Source organism: Ursus arctos, unplaced genomic scaffold, assembly GCF_023065955.2.
Source record: "Ursus arctos isolate Adak ecotype North America unplaced genomic scaffold, UrsArc2.0 scaffold_14, whole genome shotgun sequence".
NCBI lineage: Eukaryota > Metazoa > Chordata > Mammalia > Carnivora > Ursidae > Ursus > Ursus arctos.
Window position 1 is genome coordinate 26164700 of NW_026622808.1, and position 12832 is coordinate 26177531.

The 12832-nt window shown below is 50.5% G+C and overlaps 1 protein-coding gene across 9 annotated transcripts in view; it reads left to right on the forward strand.

Annotated features, from left to right (window-relative positions):
* LOC113248705 (ultra-long-chain fatty acid omega-hydroxylase) overlaps window positions 1-12832 on the forward strand; it is a 52395-nt gene that overhangs the window by 17490 nt on the left and 22073 nt on the right. For 3 of the 9 annotated variants that reach the window (XM_044380735.3, XM_044380733.3, XM_044380737.3), the window contains 2 exons: window positions 1930-2012; window positions 3282-3513. The gene's annotated coding sequence lies outside the window, so the exon portion shown is untranslated. Of the gene's footprint in view, window positions 1-1929; window positions 2013-3281; window positions 3514-4118; window positions 4221-4975; window positions 5638-12832 lie in introns of those variants that run through there. The other 6 variants (XM_048227094.1, XM_044380738.3, XM_048227093.2 and 3 more) reach the window with 4 other exon arrangements.

Genomic DNA, 12832 nt, shown 5'->3' on the forward strand with positions numbered 1-12832 from the left:
CTGAGGGCAGAGACACTGGGCTGACCCCCCTCTACTCTATTCCTCTCCTCCTCTGCTGCCTGAAACCCCACATCCAGCCAGCCACCAATGCAGATGTTCTCCGCATCCCCCCAAAATCCACAACCCTGGGGTCCTGGGTGGCTCAGTCCACTGAGCTTCTGACTCTTGATTTCGGCTCAGGTCATGACCTCAGGGTCCTGGGATCCAGCCCTGCGTTGGGCTCTGCACCCAGAAGGGAGTCTGCTTCTCTTCTTCCTATGCCCCTCTCCCCCCGCAACTCATGTACTCTCTCTCTCTCTCAAATAAATAAATCTTTAAAATAATCCACATCCCTAACAAAATCAATAAGCTCCAATGTGCTTTAGAATAAACCAATTAGAGGGGGCTCCTCCCCTGTTCAAGCACCATCCATGGCCCCCCATTGCCTGCCAGATCAACCCTCAGCCACTTGGACTAATTTTCAAGGCCCTTCACATCCGCTCCTGCACCCCTCCTCCCCTCTCACACCCCAAGGCCAGAGAGAGCCACCTACCCAGCCACACTCTCGGGTTTCTCTGTGCCCAAGCCCCACCCCCTCTTCTGCATCTGTTGAAATCCAACCTCTCTCTCAAGTCCCAGCTCGGATGTCACATCCTTCACGTAGCCTTCCCTTCTGCCTCCTTCAAGCAGCAAAGCTTCAATTATTTGTATTGCCCCTTTTTCCCTTAGAAACACTGCCCTCTCTTACTCTCATGGATGGCCCAACACCCAGGGAGAGAGAACATTCCTGAAATGAAGAGGGATACAGGCATCAGCCAAGTTTATCACCTACCAGGACAAGTGGGCGTCTTACACTGGCTTTAAAATTTCCTCAAAGTTTTGAGCTCTGCCGTGCCTTGTTTTTTGGAATTTGAGAGTGATTGGTCCCCCAATAGTTCCCAAACTTGAATTTGGGACTCTTTGACCTCATCTTCCATCTTTGTCTTAATCCAGACAGATGGCTTCTGATACGGAAATTTTACACATTCCCAATCATCTGACACTGGTTTTGCTCTATGTACTACCTTTTTATTACTTAATAGTTTTCTTTCAGTGGTCTTCCTTTGAAGGTTTATTTTATTTGATTAAAAAAAGATTTTATTTATTCATTTGAGCTACAGAGCGTGTACAAGTGGGGGGGAGGGGCAAAGGGAGATGGAGAAGCAGACTCCCTGCTGAGCATCCCCCCCAATCCTGGAATCAATCCTAGGAACCCAGGATCACAATCTGAGTCAAAGGCAGATGCTTAACCAACTGAGCCACCCAGGTGCCCCAAGACTTATTTATTTATTTATTTATTTATTTATTTATTTATTTATTTATTTAAAAGATTTTATTTATTTATTCGACAGAGATAGAGACAGCCAGCGAGAGAGGGAACACAAGCAGGGGGAGTGGGAGAGGAAGAAGCAGGCTCATAGCGGAGGAGCCTGATCTGGGGCTCGATCCCACAACGCCGGGATCAAGCCCTGAGCCGAAGGCAGACGCTTAACTGCTGTGCCACCCAGGCGCCCCAAGACTTATTTATTTTTAAGCAAAATTTATGTAACTTTTATTATACCCACAAGGCTATAGATTTGATGTCTAGGGTGAGTCTATTTTTTTTCTTCTATAAGTCGAAACCAATCTCTCATTTAACATAAATACATAAAATTCATAAAATAGAAAATGAATTGAAAACATTCCTCCATGTGCCATCTAAAATTACCAGGCCAAGGTAATTTGTATCAGACTTTGGACACTTGTATTGGACTTTGGGAACCAGCCAGAGTATTTTCTGTGTGGTTCAGATTTGTGAAAATACATTTCTTCATTCACTCATCCCATCTTTTCTTTCCCAGCTTCATTAAGGTACAACTGACAAAAATTGAAGGTGTATAATGTGACTCAACGTTTATTCTTGTGTTTCAGGTTTCAACTGGCCACCTGACCCCCAACTCAGAAAGCAGCTTCCCCTCTACCCTGTTGCAAAACCCTGTTACATCCCTTCACTGGTAAAAAACTTCCTGCTGGATATGTTTCTTTATTCCCCACCCCCCTCCCCACTTAAGCCTCAGATCCACAAGGGCAAGGATTCAGTCTGTTTTCATTCTCTGCCATGTTCCTGGCACCTAGAATGATGTTTGCGTCTTTCAACAGCAGGTCCTCTCAAAGGCACAGATTTATTCCGAGCCAAGCGCTGCCTAGCCCCGCACCAGCTGAGCCTGGGTTCTCACCCTCAAGGAGACCTTGGTCTCAGGGGGAGACAGAGCCAGCTAAAGCGGGACTTGACTGATTGAAGGTTGAGCATGAATGGGGCTGCAAAGCCACTACGTTCTCTGAAGCAGGGCATGCAGAGCATGCAGCTGGTAATCAGGATTTGCTGGTGAGGCAGGAGGCTGGAAACTCCACGGTGGTTAATAACAGTAGTCAACGCGTACCTGGCACTTACTGTGTGCTAAAATACGAAAGTGCTCCCTACTCCTTGACACAGGGTTTCTCAGCCTCACCGTTGTTGACGTGGGGCTGGATTGTTCTCTTTTGCGAGGGGCCATCCTGTGTGTGTTGTAGGGTGTTTAACAGCATCCCTGGCTCTACCCACTAGATGCCAGTAGTACCCCAGCATCCAGGTGTGCTGACCAAAGTGTCTCTAAACATTGCCAAACTGCCTCCTGGGGGACAGAATTGCCTTGGGTGACAACTGTTATCCTAAAACATTACAGCAGTCTTCTGAGGTGGGTACACGGAGAGTAGCTGATGGAGTCATTTGGACCCTCTGCCTCCAGAGTCCGTGCTCTAACCACTGTGCTATGTGGCTTTGTGTGTGGTCCTGGCCCCTGGCTCTGTCCTCTGAGGGCCTAGCACTTGGCCCTATCCCCCAGGCTAACCAGCCCCGAGATTAGATTTCCCAGCTGCTTGGCCCCCAAAGCTAAGGGCGGTTCACCTGTAGTCTGTAACAGCAACAAGAACTTATTTTTGACCAGTCTAAAGGCTTTGGAATGACCATCCTGGGGAATCTGAACTTCCTTGCCCTTCCTTCAGCTTCCTTATGGTTTGCTGTGATTTTGGCTTTGGAACTCACTGGGAGGGGGGCGATGTTTCTTAGGACTTCAGGCTTCTCCATGTCTGACCCGGTCCCTGCCTGAACCCAGCCAGCCACGCCTCTCCTCCAGCCCACAGCATGTGCCTTAGTTTCCCCAGATGAGCCTGCAGTTGTGGCTGGAGGCTTTGATCTCTTTAGTCTCCCGTGGGTTGGTATTTTTTAAATTTTTTTCCTTTGACAGATATTTCCTGGGTATCTAGTATGTGCAAGATCTTTTGGCCCTGGGGAGGCTGTGGAGAGCCAAAGGCCAGCTGTGAATCCTTCCATCTGTCTGCCCGTTTCCCCAGATCAGCCACCCATCCACTCACCGAACCAGGAATGGTATCTCTGTTTCACATCCAGGGGTGGGGCTGACCCTGTCTGGACCCATCTGGAGCAGACAAACTGGCCAAGGACAACATCCTAGCGGGATGGTAAGTTGGCTGATGGTGGGTGGGGTGGGAGGAGCACGACCAGGGCTCCTTGTTGAGGCTGGAGGTCATCCTGGAGGAAGAAGCCCCAGGTGGTGGTAGAGCCCCAGGAGGGTGGGTTGGACCCAGAGGGAAAAGAAGGGCTGGCTCCCAAGGGCGGATGGAGTCTGAGGATTCCTAGGAGCCCCGTGGGGTCTCAAGGTTGCTGGCTTAGGGACCTCTTTCCAGCTTGGGAGCAGGTCCTGAGGTGGGGGATTTGCGGGGTACCGGTGTAGGAGGGAGGTGTTAAGGAGTGGGCCACAGGGGGATCTGGGCACTAATTGGAGTCAGGCACGGGGCAGAGGGGCAGGATATGTGATGGTGTCGGGATGCTGGGTGTCCAAGTCTTCTTATCTCCACATGTCTCTTTCGCTGTCTCTCTCTGTCTTTCTCTCCATCTCTCCACCTGTCAGTCTCTCCATCTCCGGCTCTGTGCCTTTCCCTCTCTGTCGCTCTCCACGCCTCCACGTCTCGGTCTCTGGTTCTCTCCATCTCTGGGGGCCCAGCCTTGGTCCCCGCCCAGGGGCTGGCCAGCCCGGGGGCGGGCCGGGGGCGGGCCTCGCGGCTTGGCCGGGCGGCGTTAAAGGGCCAGACCGCGGGACGGCGCGGTCAGAGCCGAGGTTGCCGTGCGGGCGGGTCTGGACCGAGGGCCGGAGGCCAAGACCCGCGAGGTGAGTGCGCGCCGGGGGCAGTAACCCGAGCGCGGCTGCGGCGCAGCGCGGTAACCCGAGGCGCCCGGCGCGGGTGCCCGCAGTGTGCCAGCGAGGGTCTGCCTGCCAACGCGGCCTAGGATCCCCGGGACCCTGGCGGCGGCTGCGGGTCCCGGACGCCCGTCTGGGGGTGTGGGGTGTGGGCGTGTCCCCGACGGTCGTGGCGTGTGAGCGCAGTTTTTTCAGTGCGCGCCTTGGAGTCCTGGGTGTATCCTTCTCTCTGGGTATCCATTGTGGTAAGGGACCTCAAGAAGACCCCCCTCCCCATCAGGACAGCTCAGGCGGATCCGAGCCCTGCCCTGTGCCGCCTCCTAGGGCTGATTGGGGTCATTCCACATCGTCTCACTCATGGACTTTACGCTTGTGATCGGTTGCCTTCACGGCCCCTCTACCCACCCATGGTAGGCACAGAGCCTCCAAACGCCCGAGCCTCCAAATGCCCCTTTATGAGAAGAGGAGATGCCATCCTGGGCCCCCAGAGTTGGCAGTGAGGGTTGTGTGAAGTGCTGTAGTTGGTACTAGCTGATGTTTTTGTTGGATACTGGAGAGATACATGCTCCTTGGAGTCCCAGGGCCTCGCCCTCTCTGCTTGGACGGTTGCCGGGGGAGGGGGGGGGGTGGCTGGCCAGCCCAGACCATGCCTGGTGGCTGAGGCCTGGCAGCTGGGGAGTCTCAGGCTGGTGGTGGGAAGGAGAGAGGGAGACAGTGGGGGAGCTGGGATTTGAACAAACCAGTCCTGTCTGACCCCAAAATCCTGTGCATTTTCCGATGGCCCCAGTCTGTCTGTAGAGCCCAGCTTGGGTTTCTGATAGGTAACATTAGCTCTGGGCTGGTGTCCAGCGGTGACCTGGGTTGGTAACCACAGAGGGGCTTGGATGACTCTGTGGACAGAGAAGGGGACCCCATCCCTCCTCCCTGGCAAACCTTGGGCTCCATTCTCCAAATCCCAGACGGCTGGACAACAGTAACGAATATGGTGGCAGCCTCAACAGCAATGAGAGGCACCTTTGATCAACGGCTTGCTGTGTGCCAAGCCCCAAGCTGAGCACACTAAAAACGTGGCATTGTCATCAGAGCCCTGTGAAGTGGGTAATATAGTTCCTGTCTTACGTATGAGGAAATTGAGGCTCAGAGAGGTGCAGACACTCACCTGAGGTCACACAGCTAAGAGGCAGAGCTTTATGGAATCCTTTCTGAGGCTTATGTCCAAGTGTGGCCACAATTGGTTGAGACGGTGGGCAGAGACAATTGCAGTTCTGGAATGATCTAGATTACTGGTGGTTTGTTTGTTTGTTTGTTTTTAACTTCTTTTCCTGTCAGGATCTCCTTTGGGCCAAGGAAGCTGCAGGCAAAAGCCTACAACATGCCCAAAGCTGTGGTGAGACTCTCCTTCCCATCTCCATTTGCCAACTTGGCTCTGCCCTTAGAAATGCCCCTTGAAGTCCTTTCTCAGAACCCCAGAAATTTGGAGTAAGCCCCCTGTCAGCTCAGACTTCTAGGGCCTGGCAGTTTGGGAGTTACTGGGGTCAGACAGCCCTTTGGCATAGAAAGGGGGTGCCACAAGCAGGGATGGGGATAGGCTGTCTCGACTACAGGCTTCCAGAGTGAGTGCAGGGCAGGGCTAGGATGTGGGGCAGTGGAGCCAGTGTTGGGTGCTTGGCTGCCAGGCTGCTGGTGGGCTCCAAGACCTGCGGTTCAAGGAGAAGCAGCTATGTGTGGTTTCTGGCGGGGTGTGGGGGGGCGGCACTGTTGTGTCCCGCATTCCTTCTCAGGAGCCCACACACCTTGTAGGACAAGTCCCTGACAGGTGGCCGGACTAACCTGACAAACCAGCGCTCCATGGGCGTGGGCCACTTAGCCAGTTGCTGGCACCTCGGTTTTCAGATAATACCAGCCGTAGCAGGACAGGTGGGGCTGCTTCTGCCAGGGTGGGGCCACTGGGTGTCCTTGCTTGGTGTCTGATGCACCAGAGGAGCGGGTTTGCCAGCCTCTCGGAGCATCCTGAGAGTGTCAGCTCTGAATTTCTCTCCCTCCAATATAAGAGTAATAATGGAAATAAGAATAATGGCTAAAATTTGCATGCTGCCTGCCAAACCTCATCTCACTGAAGTGTCCCAAACAACCTGAAGAGGTGGCACCTGCTGTTATTAACCCATTTCACAGATTGGCAAACAGAGGCTGGGGGCGAGGACTAGACTCTACTCAAGGCTGTTTGCTTGGGGAGGGGCAGGGCTGTGAATGAATCCAGGCTTGCTTGAGTCAAAAATGCACATTTTAAAAGATGATGCAGTCCCAAAGCAACCTTTCATTTTTCATTTTTTAAAAAGATTTTATTTATTTATTCGACAGAGAGAGAGACAGCCAGCAAGAGAGGGAACACAAGCAGGGGGAGTGGGAGAGGAAGAGGCAGGCTCCCAGTGGAGGAGCCTGATGTGGGGCTCGATCCCAGGGCTCCAGGATCACGCCCTGAGCCGAAGGCAGACGCTTAACGACTGAGCCACCCAGGTGCCCCTCATTTTCAATTTTTTAAGTTGAAGCACAATATAGGTACAGGAAAGTGTACCTTCCGTAACTGAGCAGTTCAGGAGTTTTTGCAAATTGAACCCACCCAGGTCACAGCACCCATGTCAAGAAAGAAAACAGCTGTCCGAGCCCCCAGAACATCCTCTCCCAACTGAAGCATCTTCATTCATTTTTCATTAATTTCAACTAATTACCTTTTTTTTAAAAGTTTTAAAAAATCTTTTTAAGTAATCTCTACACTCAATGTGGGGCTCAAAATCACGACCCTGAGATCAAGGGTCACACGCTCTACCGACTGAGCCGGCTGGGTGCCCCTCAACGAATTAACTTTTAAATAGATGTTATATTTTAGAGCAGTTTTAGGTTTACAGAAAAATTGTGCAGAAAGTATAGAGTTCCAAAACACCCCTCAACTCCCCACAACTTCCCTTACCGTTAACATCTTCCATTAGGGGGATATGTTTCTTTAAAAAAAATTTTTTTTTAAAGATTTTATTTATTTATTCGACAGAGATAGAAACAGTCAGCGAGAGAGGGAACACAAGCAGGGGGAGTGGGAGAGGAAGAAGCAGGCTCATAGCGGAAGAGCCTGATGTGGGGCTCGATCCCACAACGCCGGGATCACGCCCTGAGCTGAAGGCAGACGCTTAACCGCTGTGCCACCCAGGAGCCCCTCTTTTTAAAAAAATTTATTTGTTTGTTCATTAATTTATTTTAGAGAGAGAGAGAGAGAGAAAATGGAGGGGTAGGAGTAGAGGGAGAGAGAGAATCTCAAGCAGACTCTGTGCTGAGCACAGAGCCCGATGCAGGGCTCAGTCCCACAACCCCAAGATTGTGACCTGAGCCGAAATCAAGAGTTGGATGCTTAACCAACTGAGCCACCCAGGCACCCCTAGGGTGACATGTTTCTTACAATTGATGAACCAATGTAAACACATTATGATTAACTGAAGTTCATAGTTTACATTAGAGTTCATTCTTTGGGTTGTACAGTCAACTGATTCATCTTTGTATTTAATTAAAACATTTTTGAATGGGCAGTATGTGCTCATGTTAGAGAAATTTTTTAAAAATCCCCAAAGATGGACAGAGAAAGTAAAGATTCCCTTCCACTTCTGCTCCCAGTTTTTCCAGGCCCCTTCCAGAGGGAACCATCAGGATAAATTTCTCGTGGGTCCTCAAAATGGTTTTTTGTTTTGTTTTTCATTTTTAAATATTGAAGCAAAGTTTATCTAATATAAAATAACTATTTAAAAATGAAGAATTCAGTGGCATTTAGCACATTCACAGAACTGTGCAACCATCGCCTCATCTCCCCAAAAGGAGTTCCCAACCCTGTCAGCAGTCACTCCCTTCCTCCCCCCAGCCCCTGCCAGCCACCAGTCTGCTTGCTGTCCCCCTGGATTTGCTTGTTCTGGACAGTTCATATAAATGGGATCAGACACTATAAGCCTTTTGTATCTGGCTACTTTCGCTCAGCATAATGTTTTTGAGGTTCATTTACATTGTATCGTATATCAGGACTTCACTCCTTTTCATGGCTGAGTAATACTCCATTGAACAAATATACTGCCTGATACTCATCCATTCATTCATTGATGGACCTCTGGGTTGTTTCCACCTTTGGCTATTCTGGATACTGTGGCTATGCATATTCATATGCAAGTATCAGAGTACATTTTCCATTCTCTTGACTATATACCTAGGAGAGGAACTGCCAATACATATTTTTAAGGTTTTATTTATTTGAGAGAGAGAGAGAGAGCACGAGCAGGGGGGAGGGGCAGAGGGAGAGGGAGAAGCAGACTCCCCACTGAGCAGGGAGCCCACTGCGGGACTCGGTCCCAGGACCCCGACATCATGACCTGAGCCGAAGGCAGATGCTTAACTGACTGAGCCCCCCAGGCGCCCCTTGGAACTGCCAATTCTATGTTTAACTTTCTGAGGAACTGCCAATCTGTTTCTCAAAGCGGCTGCACCACCTCAAAACTTTTTGTAGCACTTTTTTTTTTTTTTTTGGTGGGGAGGCTTGGCAGGAGTACTCTTGTTTGGAGAGGGGCAAGAGGAACCCAGCTACAGAAAGTAGAGGACTTAACTTCTCCAGTTCATTAAGCTCCTCCCGTGAGCATCAGATGGACTTCTTTCTATTATTACCATCTTATAGATGAGAAGATGGAGGCTGTCAGGGCGACAGCCAGTTGGGGATCTATACCGTGTGCTTTTTCTGCTCGGAGCAGAGTCTGTCCTGGGAAAAGCCTCAGCCCACGTCTGGCACAGGGGGTTGGGCAAGGTACTTCAGAACTCCCCTCCCTGGAGGGACCCACCCACTGGAGCAGGCTCCCTTCTTTCAGAGCTGGTGCTTTCTCTTGTTGCAGACCCCCCTCCCCCATTTCAATTTTTTTGGGAGGACATTTCCTTTGTCAGGATATCAGCTGGGATTTTTCTGGGTGGGGGTAGAGGTTCTTGCTGTGACTCCACTCAGAGGACCCCCCCTCCTGCTGCCTCTAGGGGCTACTGGGAGGATGAAGGAAATGACCCAGAGAGCCACTGCACACAGACAGTGCTCAATAAGTGGGTGGCTGATTGTGGCAAAAACAGACTGTCCGACAGAGGTGGGCCTGGGGGGTGAGGAAGAGCCCTCATGGGCAGAGCTGGGGAAAGTATGTCAGGTAGAGGGAACAGCATGTGCAAAGGCTCTGAAGGGCGAATGAACTTGGCCTGTGACCAGCGTGGCTGGAGTTGTGTGAGCAAGGGGGAGAGCGGTGGGAGAGGGTTGGAGGGGTCCCACAGGGGCCAGGCGCACTGGGCGTTGTAGTGCATGAAAAGGAATCTGAATTGCGTTCAGACTGTAATGGGGAGCCATGGGAGGATTTTGAACAGGGGAAGGTTGTGATCTGATTTAATTTTAGGAAGAGCCCTTTGGCTGCTGGGTGGAAAGTGGACTGTTTGGGGGGACAGGAGGGAACTAGGGAGACCAGTGGGAGGAGGCTACTGCCCTGGTGGCCTGACATGGGTTGGGATGATGGGATGGAGAAAAGTGAATGGGTATGAAAGATATTTAGGATAGACTACTGGCAGGACCTGACAACAGATTGAATGTGGGGAGAGAGGGAGGAAGGAGGTGAGGTGAATATGAGGGTCTGGCATATGCCCCGGGGGGACATCCAGGAGGTGGCTGGACCTATCAGGAGCGTCGTTGAGACATGAGAGGCACCTCAGAGACAAGGTCACAAAAACCATGGGAGGGGGTGAGATCCCCAGGGTGTATACACAGAGGGAGAGGAAGGGATGACTCAGGACCAGCCCTAAGGGTCTCCAACATTTACAAATTGGGTGAAGGGGTGGGGTCCAAAACATCCTGAGAAGTGGGATGGGCAGGGGTCAGCTCCTGAAGGGGTTTGTGTGCCAGACTGAGGGCAGTGGGGAGCCATGGAGGACATTAGAGCAGGGGAGTGACAGACCTTCATGAAGGTGACTGTGGTGGTTGCGATGGCAGCCAGACTGAAGCCAGGTTGCCCAGGGGTTAGAGATGACCCAGATGTCTTGGGCCTGCCAAAATGCTGACACCCCCTGACCCTGGGCCACACACAGGAAAAGGTCACACTGGGGTGGATCCCAGAATCATCTTTTACAGTCACCTCCAGTTTCAGATAGGGAAACTGTGGCCCAGGCCTCACAGCCAGTCAGTGGAGTCAGGATTAGATAGAACACAGTTATATGTGTGCGCCCGCACACGTGTGCATTTAATAAGGAAGCCCCTTTCATTTAGGTTCTTCACTCAGGTGTCTGCCCAGCTAGCCCTCCCCAGAAACCCTCCTGGACCACCTTATCTAAAAGGACTGGTCTGTATCCTCTTACTCTGTGTATGAATTTCCTGTGGCTGCTGTAACAATTTACCATGAACTGGGTGGCTTAAAACAATACACATTTATTATCTCATAGTTCTAGAGCTCAGAAGTCTGAAATCCAGGTGCCTGCGGCGCCGTGCTCCCTCTGAAGGTTCTAGGGAGGAATCTGTTTCCTGCCTCTTCCAGCTTCTGGGGGCTCCAGTGTTCCTTGGCTTGTGGCCACATCTCTCCAGTGTCTGCCTCCATCTTTACATAGGCTTCTCCTCTTCAGGGTATCAAATCTCCCTCTGCCTCTGCCTCTCCCTCTCTCTCTTTTTGTTTTAGAGAGAGACCTAGCCAGCACGAGTAGGGGGAGGGGCAGAGGGAGAGGGAGAGAATCTCAAGCAGACTCCCTGCTGAGCGTGGAGCCCAATGTGAGGCTTGATCTCATGACCCTGAGATCAGGACCTGAGCCAAAATCAAGAGTTGGATGCTTAACCAACTGAGCCACCCAGGCACCAGGCACCCCCATTCCTCTGCCCCTCTCTTGTAAGGACATCTGTGATTCCAGCTGGGACCAACCAAGACAATCCAGACTATTCTTCTTATCTCTAGACCCTTAACTTAGTCCCATCTGCAAAGACTTTGCCATAGAAGGTCTCCCTCCCAGGTTCCAGAGACCTGATATCTTTGGGGGGCCCATATTCAGCTACCCCCATCCCCGTTGTACCTCCTTCAGGACACATAGTGTTTACGTGGTGTTCTATCATGCCTCTTGGTGACCACCTGTCTTAAGGGCTGGGACCATGTGTGTCCTGCTCGCCGTTACATTCCCATGGCCAGAACAGAGTCACACACATAGGAGGGGTTCAAACATGATTTGCCAACTGGATGAAGAAATGCAGGTGCACGTGGTGAGAGGCCTGGCATGGGAGAGCATTTAGAGGAAGGTCACAATTCTGAATCCTAATCACTGGCTGCCTTCCCTTGCGTTGCTGGGGGAGAATCACTACCCATCGTTAAATTGGTAAAGAAACAAATATCCACAGCTACCCCCTGGTGAGTGTGTCACCTGGAGCTGCCCACAGCCTTCTGCCTGGGACTTGTGACTTGGAGTTCTCTGTGCTTCATTTTGGGAGGTTATTTTCTCCCCATCCCCACCCCTACCTGGCCTTCCAGAGGGCATATTGCCTACACCAGGTAGTCCGTCTTTTTTAAAAAGATATTTTTTGGGGTGCCTGGGTGGCTCAGTCAGTTAAGTGTCCAACTCTTGGTTTCAGTTCAGGTCATGATCTCAGGGTTGTGGGATCGGGCCCCGCATCGGGCTCTATGCTCAAGGCAGAGTCTTCTTGGGATTCTTTCTCCCCTCTCCCAGTGCCCTTCCCCTGCCAATAAATAAATAAATAAATAAATAAATAAATAAATAAATAAATAAATATTTTTAACAATTTAGAAAAAAGATTTTAAATTGTGGTAAAATATGCATAACATTTATCATCTTAACCATTTTAAGTGTACAATTCAGTGGTATTAAGTGCATTTACCCTGTTGTGCAGCCATCACCACGGTCCATCTCCAGGAAGTTTTCATCTTCTTCAGTTAAAACTCTGCCCTGTTAAACACTAACTCCCCCACCCTGTTCCCCTCCCCCAGCCCCTTGTGCCCACCATCTACTTCCTGTTTCTGAATCTGACTCCTCTAGGGACCTCTTACAAGTGGGATCACATAGCATTTGTTTTATGTGTCTCTTATCTCACTTAACATAATGTCCTCGAGGTTCATCCATGTTGTACCAGGTGTCAGAATTTCCTTTTTAGGGCTGAATAATATTCCCCTGTATGGATGGACCACATTTTGTCTCTCTGTTCATCTGCTGATGGGCACTTGGCTTGTTTCCACCTTTTGGCGATTGTGACTAATGCTGCCATGAACATGGGGGTGCAAATATCTGTTTGAGTCCCTGCTTTCACTTCTTTCGGGGATCTACCCAGAAGTGGGATTGCTGGATCATATGGTGATTCTGTGTTTAATATTTTGACGAACTACCATACTGTTTTCCACAGCAAAGTGGCAACATTTTACATTCCCACTAGCAATGCAGAAGGGTTCAAGGTTTCTCTGCATGCTTGCCAACTCTTGTTATTTCCTCTCATGATAAGTAGCCATCCTAATGAGTGATCATGTCAACTGCATGACTTATAACGTAAGTCACACCATCCCAAA